The sequence below is a fragment of the Pantherophis guttatus genome, chromosome 4 (genome assembly GCF_059756535.1).
Source record: "Pantherophis guttatus breed Tessera chromosome 4, ASM5975653v1, whole genome shotgun sequence".
Classification (NCBI taxonomy): domain Eukaryota; kingdom Metazoa; phylum Chordata; class Lepidosauria; order Squamata; family Colubridae; genus Pantherophis; species Pantherophis guttatus.
In genome coordinates, this window is record NC_142066.1 from 44,311,710 (window position 1) to 44,329,259 (window position 17,550).

The 17,550-nt window shown below is 39.0% G+C and overlaps 1 protein-coding gene across 1 annotated transcript in view; it reads right to left on the bottom strand.

Annotated features, from left to right (window-relative positions):
* Positions 1–8,559: 8,559 nt before the first annotated feature.
* Positions 8,560–17,550, bottom strand: part of DLX4 (distal-less homeobox 4) — a 42,153-nt gene continuing 33,162 nt past the window's right edge. The window contains exons 3-4 of the transcript XR_015733771.1: positions 9,698–9,779; positions 8,560–9,247 (exon numbers count right to left, since the gene is read on the bottom strand). The gene's annotated coding sequence lies outside the window, so the exon portion shown is untranslated. The remainder of the gene's footprint in view (positions 9,248–9,697; positions 9,780–17,550) is intronic.

Here is a 17,550-nt window from a genome sequence, read left to right on the forward strand (position 1 = left end):
ACATGTTAAGGTTGGTAACTTTTATGCTTGGTTAAACCCAGCCATTTTGTTAATTAAGGAGTCGGTATAATGGGTAACTCAGAAAAGGGGCTAGCTAAGCAGCTGAGTTAAGTACATATTCACACACACTCCTTACCACAGCATGAAAAGTAACATTGTTAAGGGAGACATTCTCATGATGTCACCCCGGTTTAATCCCCAGTCCACTGCTGAGACAGACTGAAGTCGGTTTTAAGCATTCTGCAATTAGTGGTCTCTTTCCCTCTTATCCTGACAATGACCAAGCTACAGGGCCTCGATGACAAACCTGGGGACTGACAAGGTTATGGATAGCAACCCCTCCAGCTCCTAGTATTATCATCTATATTTCCTTCTTCCCATCTAGCCAGGGCACTGGCAATTCTATTGCCATTTTGTCATGGATATAAAAGAAATCAGATTCCTGGTTTTTACAACTTCTTCTTTCTGTTTCCTTTCTTTAAAAAAACAAACAAACAGGATATCAATTTTCTAGGAGATGAGAAATGGGCAGATGACAAGAATAGTTGATATACCTGCAATCGGTTGTAGTTCAGTTTCTATCTTCCAAAATATTTGATTCTCTTACAAGAAGAATGGGTTCTCCCTGGTCCTTTAAGATTTAGTTCAGTGGTAGGTTTGGTCCAGTTCTTGTGAACTGGTAATAACAGTGGCGGAAGACTCTGCCCGCCCAGACGTCATCAATAATGATCTGTGCATATACAAAAGCGCACACACTCCCATTGCGAACCGGTAGTGGAGGTAAGTAGAACCCACCCCTGATGTAGTTGAACTACAACTCCCAGTATTCTGAGTTAGTATGGCCATTGGGGAGAGATGCCAGGAGTTTCAGTTAAGTCTTTATCACCTTACCGAATCCTGAACTCCTTATCGAGTGGAGGTAGTGATTCAATCATCAATAACTGACTTTAAACATGCTCGGAGTAAATACCAGAGGTGGGTTTCAGCAGGTTCTGACCAGTTCTGAAGAACTGGTAATGGAAATTCTGAGTAGTTCAGAGAAGCGGTAGAGGAAATTCTGAGTAGTTCAGAAAATCAGTAAATACCACCTCTGACTGGCCCCGCCCCCCATCTATTCTCTGCTTCCCGAGTCCCAGCTGACTGGAAGGAAATGGGGATTTTGCAGTATCCTTCCCCTGGAGTGGGGTGGGAATGGAGATTTTGCAGTATCCTTCCCCTGGAGTGGGGTGGGAATGGAGATTTTGCAGTATCCTTCCCCTGGAGTGGGATGGGAATGGAGATTTTACAGTATCCTTCCACTGCCATGCCCACCAAGCCATGGCCACCAAGCCATGCCATATCCACCAAGCCACACCCACAGAACTGGTAGTAAAAAATTTTGAAACCAACCACTGATAAACACATGTCCATCTTCCAACTATATATACAAATAGTAATAAACCCCAAAAAGTAGACTTGTAGAGAAGACTATTTAGAGAGATTGTAAGTCCTTGTATTTTTTAAGATAGAATTGTTCAGGATTTGGGGGGGGGGTGTAAATTTGTCCCAGATAAATGTATCTGGGGTAGAATAATAGGAAAATGAATGAATGAATGAATGAATGAATGAATGAATGAACATGAGCTCTAGTGATGGAGATTATATATACCAGGAAACCTATTCCAGCTGGCAACAGAAACATTACAAGGAGGAGGGGACAGCCACTTTAGGCCTTCTAGCACAGGAGACTTACCTACTCTTTCCTGAAATGTCAAATGGTTTGTTATGCATGTTAAACTAAGTGTAGGGCCCCAACTGAAGGCTTAGGGGAAGAACAGAATAAAGAAAGAGGGAGGAAGGGAAGAAAATCCATCTCCTCTGTTACTGCACACCCTGAGAGGCCATCGTTCTTCCCTGCTCAATTCCTATCAACTACCTATTCTTGTTTTCCTTCTCCTTCTTGCTTGAGAAAAGAGAGACAAAAGATATCTGGGTTGCAAAACTCTGGACAAGTAGGAAAGTTAGATGTCTTTATATATCTTTGCTGACATCTAGTGGCCATCTGGATTTTTGCAACCCTCTCCCTCTCTATTTTCCTTATCCACACTCAGTAGGGCTCGGCATCTGATTTGGTTCTCCTTTGGTGGGAGTCAGAGAGACTTGCTTGGGGCTCAAGCAGCTCTATTTACTTTCCTGATGTCAGCCCAGTTTTTCCCATTATGGATTCTCCATAATCCTCACTCTTTTGTAGGTGATTCTCACTCTTTTGTAGGTGATTTGTGATATCAACCTACCTACCGCTGCAGCTGACTTGTCAGATTTGCCTACTTGACTAACATGATGCTACTTGCCTGCATGGCTTGTCAATGTAGACTGGCAGTTATATTCTGATACCTCAAGCTCAGAAGATATTATGGAAGAGGAACTGAAGGCATATTTTGTCCTGTGCTTTGAGGGAACATCTGGTTTCAAGAATGCTGGTTTGTCTTCATAACTTTCATATTGGTCAAAGAAGGATATCAGATCATATCAGATCATCTTCTTTCTGTGCAATGGGAGGAAAGGCTGCAGAGCCCAAACAACCTTATCTGAAACCCAGGACAGGTTTAAGATGTATAGGCAGCTCTGAAATCAAATCCAGCAAATGAATTCATATTACGTGCAACAGCAGTGTTCTGTTCTCCACCTACTTACTTGGCCTTGCTTCAGGTTTGACAGAGTAGGTCAAATCTGGGCCTTATCCATGAGCAATTCATTTTGAATCATCACCTACCTAAAAGCTCAACCTAAAAATCAAATGCTTAACAGTTACTTAAAAGATAATGGATGCCCACCAGTTCTCTTGGATTTGTGGGCTCCAAATTTTTTTAAAAAGATTGTATTTATCATGATTTATGCACCATGGGTGGCTTCGGTTCTGTGTAACACTACAAGCCAATTCCAAAGAGACCATGTGATGGCGTAGCATGATGCAAGAACCCAGCCTTTCTCACTTCTTTCTAGTAGTTTACATGAATAGTAAATTGATGAGTGGTAAGAATATACTGCATAAGAAGATATAGCCGAAATATAATATTATGCAGTGTATTGTAGACAAATGGGTTTGGAAAGCAGTCTAAATTTCCAGGGGAGCCTCTTGAATCATCTCTGTTTAGGGTCAACCATGATAGCCCTTGACTTATTCAATCTACTCTGCACACAGAGTCTCTATTGGTTTTCCCAACCTCTGAATATAGGAAATTTTACCTTACATTTCCAGGGATGTCTACCATTAGACAGAGGCGACCAATTCTGGGGAGCTATAGAAAGGCATGGCCTTGGTTGGGACCTGCTACTTCCAATACCAGGATAACTTTATTTAACTTGGAGGGTGTAAACTGGATATGCTCTGCCTCCATATCATGCTTTCTGTGACAGAGATAGCTTGCTCCACTTTTGTCACCAGCCTTAACTGGTGAAGGAAATGTTTCCTGCCTTCTGGAGAATATCTGTAACATCTACTCTATTGCTTAGAAGCCTGGGTGCTTGCGTGCTTCACTTTGTGATTTTTAAAGATTAAATGTAGCGATGTCCTTTTTCAAATGCCACTGGACAGTACCAGATGCCTTCAACCTAGATGGTGGTGGGGATATTATTCCATATGTTGCCCCATCTCTCAAGCAATATAACATCTAGGCCTGGGTTGCCCTTATTTTTTAATTCTAGGAGGAAAATGTCTAGTCTTGGACAAGGAAAGAGTTAACCCAATTAGTAATTCTGCACAGACACACACACCCCAAGGTTCAGCTTTCTTGTTTGAGGGCTGTGTACAAACAGGAACCTTGTGCCGGCGGGTGGGCAGACAGCGTGGAGACAGCCATGTATTTTACTACAGCTGCCAAATAAAAATTAAAGAAAGAAAAGAAAGAACAAGAAAGAAAAGTGTTTGTTTGACGTGTTTAAACCCATGTTGGGAGTACACCACTACACACAGATGCATACAGGTACACACACACACACACACACACACAGAGAGAGAGAGAGAGAGAGAGAGAGAGAGAGAGAGAGAGAGAGAGAGAGAGAGAGAGCTATTTCTCAATATTGTTGAAAGCTCTGTATCACAGGAGAATTCTTTATCAGGGGAGAACCTCTATTTTGCAACAGTACCCCGAGTTCAAAGACAGACATTTCTATACGTGGCTGAGAACTTTGCCCTGAATCTTGGGAAGTTGCTGGCACTCAAAGAAAGGACAATATTGAGCTAAAGAACCAATGGTTTGTAGAGCAACTACTTTAATGGAAGTCTGAAAGTCCAAAACATTTGAAAGACTAGCTGAGTTTAGCATTAAGAATAGATGTAAAGTAGTCTCTGAGCATGCACGCATTTCTCAAAATGCTAAATAAGCAGAGAGCATTCCTATCTCAGCCTCTTTCTTGTATAAATACAGCATTTCCCACTGGAATTAGAGAGACTAGGAAGAATAGTCAGAGAGAGGATCACCTCCTCTCATTTAGGGAACAACTGACTTTCTTTAAGATTTCTTGGCAAAAGTTGGGGAATTTTACATGTGCATGCCTATGGGTATACACTGAAAATTGTAATGCTGAACATCTAAAAGCCCTAGCATGATGCAATATTCTGATTTGGAGTTTCTTTGGAATGTGAACATAACAGATTTCAAACTTAAACATGGGGGGGAGGAATCTCAAAATGTTTTATTTTTAAACCACGGGTGGAGTTTGTAAAGGATAGGGGTTTCGATGTATGCAGGATAGAAAGTGTATTGATGGTTTTGAATGCTGGTATTGGAGAAGACTTTTCAGAATCTCATGTATAGTGAAAACAACAAATGGGTCTTTGAACAAATCAACCCAAGTTCTCACTCCAGGCACAAATGACCAGGCTCAAATTATTCTACTTTGGACACATAATGTGAAGACTCAGTTCTGCGGAGAAGGCTCTAATGCTGGGAAAGATAGAAGGAAAGAGAAGGAAAGGATGATCAGCAGCAAAGGAGATACAATCAATTATGTGATAGGTACACTGTTGAAAGATCTGAAGGACCAGGTGAGGACAAATCATCATGGATAAAATCTATGTAGCCATTAAGAATTGATCCTGATTAGATATTAGATAAAGTCATTAAATATAACCAGATAGTTTCATTCAGAATAATTTTCCCAAGTCAATAAGATTAAAAAAGGTTTCATTGAGAAGGGTTATTATCCAAGTTTTAAATAAGAGAGATCTGATTCCAAATTTTGTTTCTTCTCTGACATTTTACAGTTCTATCTCATTAAAATGAAACATATGGTGGGAAAAAAAGTTTGATTGGAGTATGAAATACGATTCACTTATGAAAGAATGTGAAGTCTTCCTAGAAGCCAAACGCATAAGTCATTCCACGTTCAGGCAGTGGTGGGATTCAAGTAATTTAACAACCAGTTCTCTGCCCTAATGATTTCTTCCAACAACCAGTTTGTCAAACTGCTCAGAAAGTTAACAACCGGTTCTCCCAAAGTGGTGCAAACTGGCTGAATCCCACCACTGCATTCAGGTCTTTCTTTTCATGGTGCTTATTTTATCCACTCAGCAACCTTATGAGGTAGAATGAATTGAGGCATAGTGGTTGGCCCAAGAATTCGCAGGAAGCTTCAAGGATTAGAACTTTGAACCACAATATTTGCAGTCCACACTGGATCATTTATCTTACCTTTCCAAACTTAGTGCTCTTCAACCTGTGAGCAGTTGCCTCAATTAGCCCATATTGAGGGTCTAGACTCTAGATAACTAATGGTTATCAGTATTTGTGGGATCTGCTGACCCAGCATATAGAAGTAAGGTTTAGTTGCCACTCTGGTCTTCTTTTGAACCAGGTGTGATGGGAAAGAAGATGCCATCTTATTAAACCCCTTGAATAGCAAGATATGTTGGACTCTGCATTTCCTCTTCACTGTCTTTTCCTGTCCATTAGTTTAAGAAGAAACTAGAGAAGCAGCAACAGGAAGGAAGAAAAATGGTAACAGGTGTGATTTCCTACTCAGATTCCCTAGACTTCTGCAAGTATGTTGATGTATTTTCTAGGTAAATGTTCTTTCTAAAAAGGAATATTGGCCTTTTTAATTTCCTTTAAATTTGGTACATGCATATGCATATTTCCATATGCATCCAAGGACATATCTGAAGACTCATCACATTTGGAGTGTTGACACCCAGTTGCTTCTGTCTTCTCTTCTTCCATGACATTTTAAATTCTTTTAAACACCTTGTGAGTTTTTCATTCTAGAGTGACTAGCAACATTTAAAAATGCACAAAATATGATACCAAATGATATCTGCGTTTTACTCAAGTTCTAAACCAATGGTTCTCAAACTTTCATATCTCATCACACCATGCAAAACCCAGGCCTACCATCACAGAAATGAAAAGTCCATCACTTTTCTCTGTGCATTTTATTATCACATTTATCATTTATGATACATTTTAAAGAGCATTTTAGTGACTTATCCTATGCCCACCTAGACTATTTCAAATTTTCATCATGGTACAGGACAGATGTATATATACCACATGAAAGAACTACCGCATGCAATTCTATTGCAAGCCATAGAATATATGTGTATTCAAATTTTGATCAGGCCTGCATTACTGTACTGGTTAACAAAACTCTGGCTTAGAACCATGGTTTTCAGAATATGCCATTGGTAGACTATTCATGTTCCACCTGCAGATTCAACAATTAAAGGTACCTTTGTTAGTGGCCTGGCTGAGAACCCATAATTTTCTCTAAGGCATTTCAGTTTTCCTTAAAATAATATGTAAAATAAAAAAAGGTGAAATAAGTACACATGCTTTTAGTTGTAAAAGAAATATTCAGTAGTATACCAACAGTTGCCACATTTTAAAGTCATCAAAAGAAAAAATAGTTTTGGGGAAACAAGCTAGGCTACAAATCTTAATTGCAGTGCAAGATGATATTTTTAAAAATAAAATTTTAAATGCTATTTCTTCTCGCTTCCCCTGTTCACCATCTTCATTTTTTAAAAGTAAAACTTTTACTACTAATTTGTTTCATATTTCTCCCCATACCTACTTTTCAAATGTGGGCCCCTCCCTCAGTGCCTAGCTAGCAAAAACAAGTAGATTTGAAGTGCTGTATTTGTGTAGCTTAAACAAAACTTTGTAAAGTTGTTGCAGAGCATATGTTCAGTACACATATCAGCAATTAATAAAAATAAATAAAACTTACAATTTTTGGACAAAACCAAACAAAATATAATAGTAGTAATCTAAATTTGTATATATATATAATTTATATTTTGCTAATAAAGAAATATAAAGAATATATATAAGAAATGCATTTTTTAATTTGTCAGTAATGACAAAGCAGTTCCTAAATCAACTGAGTTCACTGTTATTATCTTCAATGTTAGCCAAAAAAACAAAAAAACAAAAAACAAGATAGCATCAAATGTTGACCATGCACCAGCTGCTCACTTACATAAAATCAAAACAATTACAAGGATAACAAGTTAATAAATGTACACGACCTTCAATTGACAAAAAGCATAAACGGACTGCAATTGCAGATTGGGAATTAAGGATGTCTTTTTTTATTATTGTTTTGATACTGCTTCCTATTTTTTATTGAAGAGAGACCACTGTTTTCCCTGGACCACTAATTTAAGTCCAACAGAAACTCTTTATATCTCTCCACTAGTTTATTATAAAGCTAAAGCTATTTTACAACATTATTTACTATTAGTGGAATAAGCCAAATAATAAATCCTTCTTGAAAAGACATAGCAAATCAAGCACAGGAATAAATTATAGCTGCTGAGAAAAATACCACATTGGTACTTTTATCCAGAGAGCACTAGGCACACAGAGAATTTCTCTAACAAGGTAATTTGAGGGAATAAGCGTGGATCATGGCAAACGAATGGGAAACATGGGCTCTTCAGTTTGGGGAAGCAAGTGACTCGGATGTGGGACTCTTTGGTTTTTAATCCTGTTTGCCATTCATCCTCCTTCTCAATGTCCCCAATGTCCTGTCATGACAGGAAGCCGTGATGACTCGGAGAGGCATTCCGCCCAGGGGTGACAGCCCAAGCTCACCCTACCTTAAGAGAAGCCACGTGCCAAACAAAAGTTGTCTAACTTGTTTTGCTGAACTAGGCTGAACAGTAACTTCTTACCAAACCAGTGGGGCGGATTGGGTGGTGGCACAAGGAGACAGTGAGACAACCAGGGTGTGGTAGCAAAATTTGGGACAGTCCCTCCCCAGATGGCCCAGCTCTCTGGCAGTGATGGTTGTCAGCATGGAAGTGCTTACCTTCTACTCTTCCATTCTATCTTGGCACTGATTAACAAGTTAAACATATAAATCAGTAAAGGCATATACATTTAATGAATAAAGTTATTCTATAGTCCTGTATAAATCTTGAAAATTCCCATCTTTTAATGATCCAAAGTCCAGTGGCCAAGAAACAAAAAATTAAAGCTAGCGTTAATTCATAAGTTAAAGGGGCATATAATTGAAAGCTACATTTGCCTTTGGGACACCATTGCCATGCTCCAAAAGAAAATAGGGCCAGACTCAGGAAGAAATGAAATTTAATACAGTGCAACTACAGCTTTAGATAAAACCACATTGCATTAATTAAATGGAGCTTATATTGAATTAACAATGTTTGATTAATTAAGAACCCTTCCCTTGTTTTTAGTATTTTTCTCCTCTCACATTAAAAATCACAACTTGGTGGCAATTTTTGAAAGGACTCTGGACTGTGCTCCAAACTTTTGAAAATACACTCAGTCTTGAGGCCTCAAGCTATATGCTGCACATGATTACTTATATTATTGTAGAATTTTACCATGTACACTATCTCGTTAGATATGTCTATCCAGTGTCTTTCATACATGCTTTCTCAGCATGCTAATCAGTGGTTCTCAACTTTGGCAATCTTAAAATATGTGGGCTTCAATTCCCTGAGTATCCCAGCCAACATGGATAGATGGCAAATTCTGGGAATTGAAGCCCACACATCTTAAAGTTATCAAATTTTAAGTAACACTGATTTTGACGACCACTCAAGTTTCTCCACAAAAACAGTCTCTTAGTTTGGACAACAGACTGGCATTTTGATATGCTGGCCGCCTCCTAAGTTCTGTGGAAAGGTTGAAACTGGCAGTACAGGAATCCATTATTCAGAGATCAGGCACAATCATTAGGACAATATCACTGCAGTTGCTTCTTCTGTCTTTGAACAGGAGGGCAAAAACATCTATTGATACAGAAAAATGGAGAAAAATTAGGATTTAAACTCTAAACCTGAGAGATTTCCATATGCACTTTAATTATACAGATCTTCTGTTTATATGGATGACTTCTTTCTTTGCAAGAAAATAAATCTAGCTATGCCAACTCTGTAAAGCTTGACATTACTGAATGCAGAAATATTCTGGAGAGTTAATATTTATTGCCATTTCTTTTGAGTTTCCACCAAGTCCCATTTCCCAATAGCAAACTCATCTAATGGGTGATAGGTAAGAAACAGGTTCAGAGGAACCCCAATATTTGAGTAAAAACAAATATTTAGGGGGGGAATTATTAACATGAGAGAGTAGATCCCTACACTTTCCTATAATTGCTACTGCTGCTGTTAGTTCAAGCCAAATCTACTCATAGTGACCCCATGGATAGTTATTTCAAACTGTGTTTGGTCTTCACTCACGCAGCTTCTGTGTAGCATCCATGGCTGTTGTTGCATCAATCCATCAGATTTCTGGTCTTTATCTTTTGCATTTTTCTTCAACCTTGCAGGGATAAAGAAAGAAAAATAATGAGCTGCTGATATAACTAGGGAAAAGTATAGAATCACTAATGGGCCCATTCTATGCTCTCATTTTTTTAAAAAGATACCAGTTCTATTTCCAATCTGATACTCATGGTGACACACACACACACACACACACACACACACACACACACACACACACCACAACCCAAATCCCAAATAGAAGCATAACTAGATATAAGAGTATATTTTAGAATCATTTATCTCAAACAATAATGTTTAATTTTAGACCGCTGTTTAGAAATTAATTTGACAAGCTCTACAGAGAAGAATAGTGAAAAGCCAAAATCTCATGAAGAAAAGCTGAAAGAGGTCAATACAGGGGTGGGCTTCAAAAATTTTAGCAAGGGGCTCTCTGCCTGGTTGCTGGGTAGACATGGCCATGGTGGGCGTGGCCTAGTCAGCCTCCTGCACTAAAGCGGAGGAGGGGCATTTTTGCCCTTCCTGGGCTCCAAAGGCTTTCCTCGAGCCTCTGGGACGGCGAAAACAGCCTCCCCAGGCTCTGGAAGATCTCTGGAGGCCAGAAACGGCCCCATTTCTGGCCTTCCTGAACTTCCGGTAGGCCCGTTTTTTGCCCTCCCCAAACCTCCACGTGCACCCTGCACTTACTTGCATCCAAAATTGCCCGCGTTAGGTCTCCTGGGAGAGGCGGGGCAGGGTGAACGGGACTAGTGAGGAATGGGATTGAGGGTTCTCCAAACTGCACAAAATCTTAGCTAGAGGTTCTCCCAGACCACTGCGAACCCCCAGCAGCCCACCCCTGGGTCTATATATTTAGCATGAAGGGGGAATGACATCTTCAAATATCTAAAGAGCTGTCACATTACAACAAATTAGTTTTTGGTAGTTCTACACCAATTTTCCCAACTTGATATTCTCCAAGTATGTGTAACTAAGATTTCCCAAATTCTCTGCTAAGAGGGCCCTTGTGCGTGAAGTATGTTCCTCCTCCTCCTTCTGTTCCTCTGGTTTATTTATTTGTCTATTTGTTTCCTCTCCCTTCCTCACAATAGTTGGTAATCTCTGGATCATACCGAGCAAAATTAAATGATTGTTGAATTTTTTAACAAGCTAATAATAAGCATGTCTTATTAAAAACACTCTCTCTGTTGTAGAGATTAATATGATGGGCAAGTGGAAACAAAATGTTTCAAGCACAAAATTCTGGAATAGTTGACTGCCATGAATAAATAAAGGGAATGAAAACAGCATCAAGAAAGAAGCTGGCAAACTTCTCTGAAGGGACAATTGCAATATGTTTTCCTTCTCCTCATTTGTTACTTCATAAATACATGGATTTTGATCTTTAAAGAGGACTTTTTCCTTGGTTTTATTTTTATTTATATTTTTCCTAGTGCACAACTTTAGAAAGACTGCATATTTCATTAATAATGAAATAAACAAGAATGTTCACATATTTTGGCACATTCAACTACATCTTTCAAATATATTAGTTAGCAATAGTGATAAACACTGATGTCTATATGGCAGAAATTAGCTATTCTAATCTAACAAATATTCCCAGAGAAGAAGTGGAGATTATTTATTTTACAATGTTTGTATTCTGTTCCAAATAAAATGAGGATCAAAGTTTAAAGGATGTTAGTAGGGACACCACCATTTCTTTTAATGTCCCATAAAATTGTTGTTATAAAAAAGCAAACACTGTTCTTATCATTTCCCCCACCCCCATGCAGTGGTGGGTTGCCCCCAGTTCGCACCGGTTCTATAGAACCGGTAGTAAAACTGGTAGGAGGCTCCGCCCACCAACCCTGATGTCATCAAAACACTAATGCACTTACGCAGAAGAGCCCACGTGCGTGTGAACCAAGGGCGCACGCATGGCCCCGTTGCGAACCAGTAGTAAAGGTAAGTAGAGCCCACCCCTGCCCCCATGCTTCTATGTTTAGCGAGGACAAGAATCAAATACAGACTTTTCTAAAGTCTTACCCATATTCTGGGCAGAACTCAAAACTGTGCATTATGAACTGGACAAGGAGAAACCACAACTTCAACCTTGTGCATGAAATATGTGAATATTCAATTCAGATTTTTGGCCTGGAACAAACTAGGGCCCTGCTTACAGGTTAATTTAAAAAGTTAAATTGAATTGGATGCTTCTAAATTGATTTGAATATTCTGAATGACCTCTGTGCATATGTAGAAAGTGTGCATTACTTTTTTGCTGAATGATTATGGAAGTAGAAATCAAGTCTACCAAGCAAAAGCCGATTTACAAGAATATTTGTACATCTATATCTTTCTATATAGAGGTATAAGGGACGCAGTGGCTCAGTGGCTAAGATGCTGAGCTTGTCAATCGAAAGGTCGGCAGTTCAACAGTTCAATCCTTAGTGCCACGTAATGGGGTGAGCTCCCGTTAGTTGTCCCTGCTTCTGCGAACCTAGCAGTTCAGAAGCACGTAAAAAATGCAAGTAGAAAAATAGGGACCACCTTTGGTGGCAAGGTAACAGCGTTCCGTGTGCCTTTGACGTTTAGTCATGCCAGCCACATGACCATGGAGACATCTATCCAATAGTTCAATTTTCTTACAAATGAGCATCATAATTAAATGATAGTATTTATACTATGATAATAATATATACATTTAAGTATACATTATCCATAAGCTAATTCTTTTTGACACAAGCTAAATCTGAAAAGGATCAAACACCTATCAACGGTTATTAAAATTTCAGCTATAATAAAATATTACTGCTAAGTGTGCCAGTATACATATGCAATACCAGACTACATTGATGTCTTGCGAGAATATTATTACTTAATTCAGAAAATGTTCTATTTACTCAAAAATGTTTATATAGCATTTAATATTGTGCATATCAGATATGATTCTTAAGATCAGTGGTGGGATTCAAATAATTTAACAACCTATTCTCTGCCCTAATGATTTCTTCCAACAACCAGTTTGCCAAATTGCTCAGAAAATTAACAACCGGTTCTCCCAAAATGGTGTGAACTGGCTGAATCCCACCACTGCTTACGATAAAAGTATAAAAAGTATAAACATAATTTGAATACATGAAAAGAGTAAGTAAAAAGGAATATTAGGACAGGGACGGTAGGCACACTGGTACACTTATGCAAGTAAGATTCTTTTACTACATTATTTTGACATGTAACAGTAACAGTAACAGAGTTAGAAGGTACCTTGGAGGTCATCTAGTCCAACCCCCTGCTCACGTAGGAGACCTAGACTAGGGATTCAAACTGCTGAACTGCCGACCTTTCTGATCGACAAGCTCAGTGTCTTAGCTACTGAGCCACCTAGGCAGGCATTTCCTCCCACCCACCCACCCCCAAGATCATTTGCAAAGATCACTGATTTGCAAACCAAATTTGGAAAACAGTTTATGGGACAAAACCAAGTATGAAAAATTTTAAGGAACATTATAAGGCTTATCGGGTCTTTCTATCAGCATGCACCATTTTAAAAATGGGTGAGCAGGGTAGAACAACAAGAAACCTTCATTGTAATTGAATACAATCACTTCATCTTTGGAAGAATGGTCCTCTAGTTAGAGAGAGGAGAGAGAGCAGGGAAGATAGCAGGGGTGTCTGCAAAGTACATCAAAAAAATTCAAGATGGCAGACACCATGGCATGCTAAGGGCTGTCAAACCCGCGGCCTATGGGCTGGATGCATCACACGCTAGCCATGCCCAATTTAGCAAAAGAGAGGGAATCCCGATATGTCACATGACAACATGAGTTTGACACCCCTGTTCTAGAAACTCTAAGAAGAGAGAAGACAAAGTGAAAAGACGTGAGACCAGAAACCCATTGTTAATTTTAATGCTCTTATATCAATGTTTGGATACTGACGGGTTACATTTGTATACCCTGCCCAGCCAAACAATAATAATAAATCACATCAAACAACAATATCTGCCTATCCAAGGCCCTTAGAAAGGATTCAATAGGTTGATAAAATTGCCAGATCCAGTCTAGACATCTGACTGTGTGACAAGCCATAATAATAATAATAATACATCATCACCTCAATTTTGAACAATACAATAGCCGAACCAAAAGGAATTAGATGTTTTCAGCTGCTTTGCACTTCCTTTGCAGGAACAGGTCTATATTAATCTCTGTGGCAGAGGCATAACTGTTTAACATCTACAGCTGCTGGCTAATTATTTTCAAGTTCACCACCTGATATAATTATAATTTGCATTCAGTTCTATATTCAGTTACTCAATCGGATAATTTTCTTTTTTAAATAATCCAGACAGAGATAGGATACATCAGAACATACAGCTAAATACTGATCTCTATCTCAGATAATATTCCCTCCAACAAAAAGACAAATTGATATTACAATAAACTACTGACGGCTGGGTTTTTTTTTAATGTTGCAAGTATATTTTGATAGCTTGTCATACAAAGGAAACAAAAGGCTGTTCCTTTAATCACACAGAAGGATTGCTGAAACATGCAATGTTTAACACAGAGAGATGGCATGTCTCTGTTTTGGTTATCCTCATGTGATTTCAAGGCATACAAAAACCACTGGTGATTGAGTTTCCCCATATGATGTTCAAGAGCACTAGTGGGTTTCCAGGCATTTCTGTCACAATTCAAACCAGAAACATTGTTTTACAAACCATGTTGTGCTAATTCAAAACTGACCCCTCCAAGACTGAGTGGCTGTGGCTCCCGGCGTCCCAGTATAGCCAGCTGGTGCCATCGCTGACTATTGAGAGTGTAACCCACAGAGAGGGTTCGCAACTTGGGAGTCCTCCTGGATGCATGGCTGTCTTTAGAAGAGCATGTGAGATGGCCATGGCCAGGGGGGCTTTTTATCAGGTTTGCCTGATCCGCCAATTGCGACCCTTTTTGGATCGGGACTCCCTACGCACAGTCAGTCACGCCCTCGTTACTTCCCGCCTGGACTACTGTAATGCTCTTTACATGAGGCTCCCCTTGAAGAGCACCCGGAGGCTCAAACTGATCCAGAATGCGGCTGCATGGGTGATTATGGGAGCGACATGGCGCTCCCATGTAACACCTCTTCTGCGCGAGCTGCACTGGCTTCCGGTGGTCTTCCGGATGCGATTCAAGGTGTTGGTTACTATCTTCAGAGCGCTCCATGGTTTAGGGCCTGAGTACTTACGAGACCACCTTCTGCTACCGATAGCCTCCTACCGACCAGTACGTTCCCACAGAGAGGGACTCCTTGGGGTGCCATCGGTCAAAGTATGTCGACTGGTGACTCCCAGGAGGAGAGCCTTCTTTGTGGGGGCACCTGCCCTCTGGAACGAACTGCCCCTGGATTTATGGATGATCCCTGACCTATGCACCTTTCATCGTGCCCTCAAGATGCTGTTGTTTCAACAAGCTGGGCTGGCCTGAATACCAAGATCAATTTTTAAGTTATTTGGGTTGTTTTTGTCTTAATTGAAATGGGTCAAATTATTTAATTCCTTTTAAACTGTTTTAAATTTTATATGTGTTCGTTTTTAATTTTGGCTGTGCATCGCCCTGAGTCCTTCGGGAGAAGGGCGGTATAAAAATTAATTAAATAAATAAATAAATAAATAAATAAATAAATAAATAAATATAAATTAATGAAACCATGTTTCATGAGAACCAGTTCTTAGAATCCTGTAAATAAGGTCTCCTATGGTTTGAGCAAAACTGATCAATTAGCATACAAAATGAAAATAAAATGAGTGAAGAAATATGTATTAGTGGCACCAAAAGCCGCATTTACTAGAATGTGCAAAGCCACTACTTCTTTCTAGGCAACTTTCAGAAATCTATGATCAGTGTTAGATGTTCTTCTGAACTTTGAAAGCACATTATGAGAAGTAAGCTGATTCCCCTATACCTCTGAATTGTCTTTAAGAGAGGGGAGAACCTGAAGAATTAACCATTAGGAATCGTTAAAAATGCAACTAATGAAAATAAATAAAACTTACAATTTTTGGACAAAAACAAATAAAATATAATAGTGGTATCTTTCAGATATGGGGGGAAAAACAGCTTCCTAGCACCAGTATATGGGAAGGACCACATTTATTAGGCTAATGTTTCATTTCAGGACACAGATTTACTTCAGGCTGTAGTAGGGCAATTTGGAATCATTATAAACCTCTTGAGGCAGGACAGATGTTTCTTGACCTGCTTTATCACCAATTCTGAAGTCTCTGCAAAGCTCAACCTCTGAATGGTAGTTTTGCCATTCTACTATGGGTAAAGGGCAGGCTGTCATCACGGCCTAAGGGGTGGAGGAGGAAAATAAGTAGAACGCACTTACAAGGCAATGGTAGGGAAGGGAGGGAGAGGGATTGTTGATTTGGATCACGGGTGAAATTCAATTTTTTTCCCTAGCGGTTTTGTGGGCATGCTTGGTGGGCATGGCAGGGGAAGGATATTGCAAATTCTTCATTCCCACCCCACTCTGCAGCCAGCCAGAGGTGGTATTTGCCAGTTCTCCAAACTACTCAAAATTTCCCCAGAACCTGTTAGAACCTGCTGGATTTCACCCCTGTCTTCGATCTGTCCTTAAATTAAAATGGATCTTGAAGTGAGTCTATCATTAGTTTTGTGGATGGGTAGGGAGAATTGTGAAAAGTTAAGAGGGAGAGATGGATATTTATTTCACTCGATGGTTTTGCTTCAATGTTGCCCATATTCTCTTTTTGGTAATTCTAGGAATGATTGGGGAGGGGGGGGTTGCACATTTCAATTTCAACCAAGCCAACTGTCATTGTCTTCAGTCTCATGATCTGACTCTCCTTCACTTAGTGTTTTCTATTCAATTTTCCATCTCATTCTCCTCTTTCCCAGCTTCGTTACTATGAGCTTTGTGAATGCTGCAGCAATGGTTTGAACATTTTTGTCAACACATTAATTTTTTCCCCTCAGTTTATACTCTTGAGCCAAGAAGAGATTGGAATAATGGATGGCACCACTGCTCTAGATTCACTGACGTTAGTGGAAATGAAGTCAAAATTTCCTTACAAAAGGGAAAAAATTCCTTACATTCAATATTTATAATCTTCAGAATACTAACTTCAGTCTACCTGTGAATTATAGAAGAGTCTAGGTAATTTTTTGCATAATTTCCTGGAGTGAAATAAATTAGGAGAAATGATCCTTTGGAATAGCCTACTAAATTACATAAATACATGCTTCTGTAAAGCAATGTGGCATCCAGAATTTGAATGGACACTTTTTTATAACTGCAGCAATTGGTAGTTAATTTTTACAATAGTGGAGTTATTTTTTAATCCATAATTCCTCTAATTAATCCAGATCCTAATCCTTTCTTGTTTTTTAATGACTGATAAGAATAAATCATATTTGGTGAGATAATTCTATTCTTTTTCAATGTTGAAGAAAACATATAATATAATTAATAACTTGTCTGGATATCTATGAAGACATTATTTCCTCTTTGGCCATTTTTCTTTATAAGACCCTGCACATTCTAGCTGAATTCACAGAACATGTTTATCCTGGTTTCTGAATTATTGTATCCCATTTTCTGGAACTGCACAATTACAGTGAACCAAAACTAACTAAAAAAGCGGATTCATGCAACATACTAAAATACAACAAACTAAGCAAGATTAAGCAAGATTAAGAGAAACCAAGTTTAACACTGTATGTGAAAACAACTGTTATGTTTTTAAATAACCTATTAAATGCCATAATATATACTTTTTAAATTAATACACAGGTTGTTTTTTTTTTTGC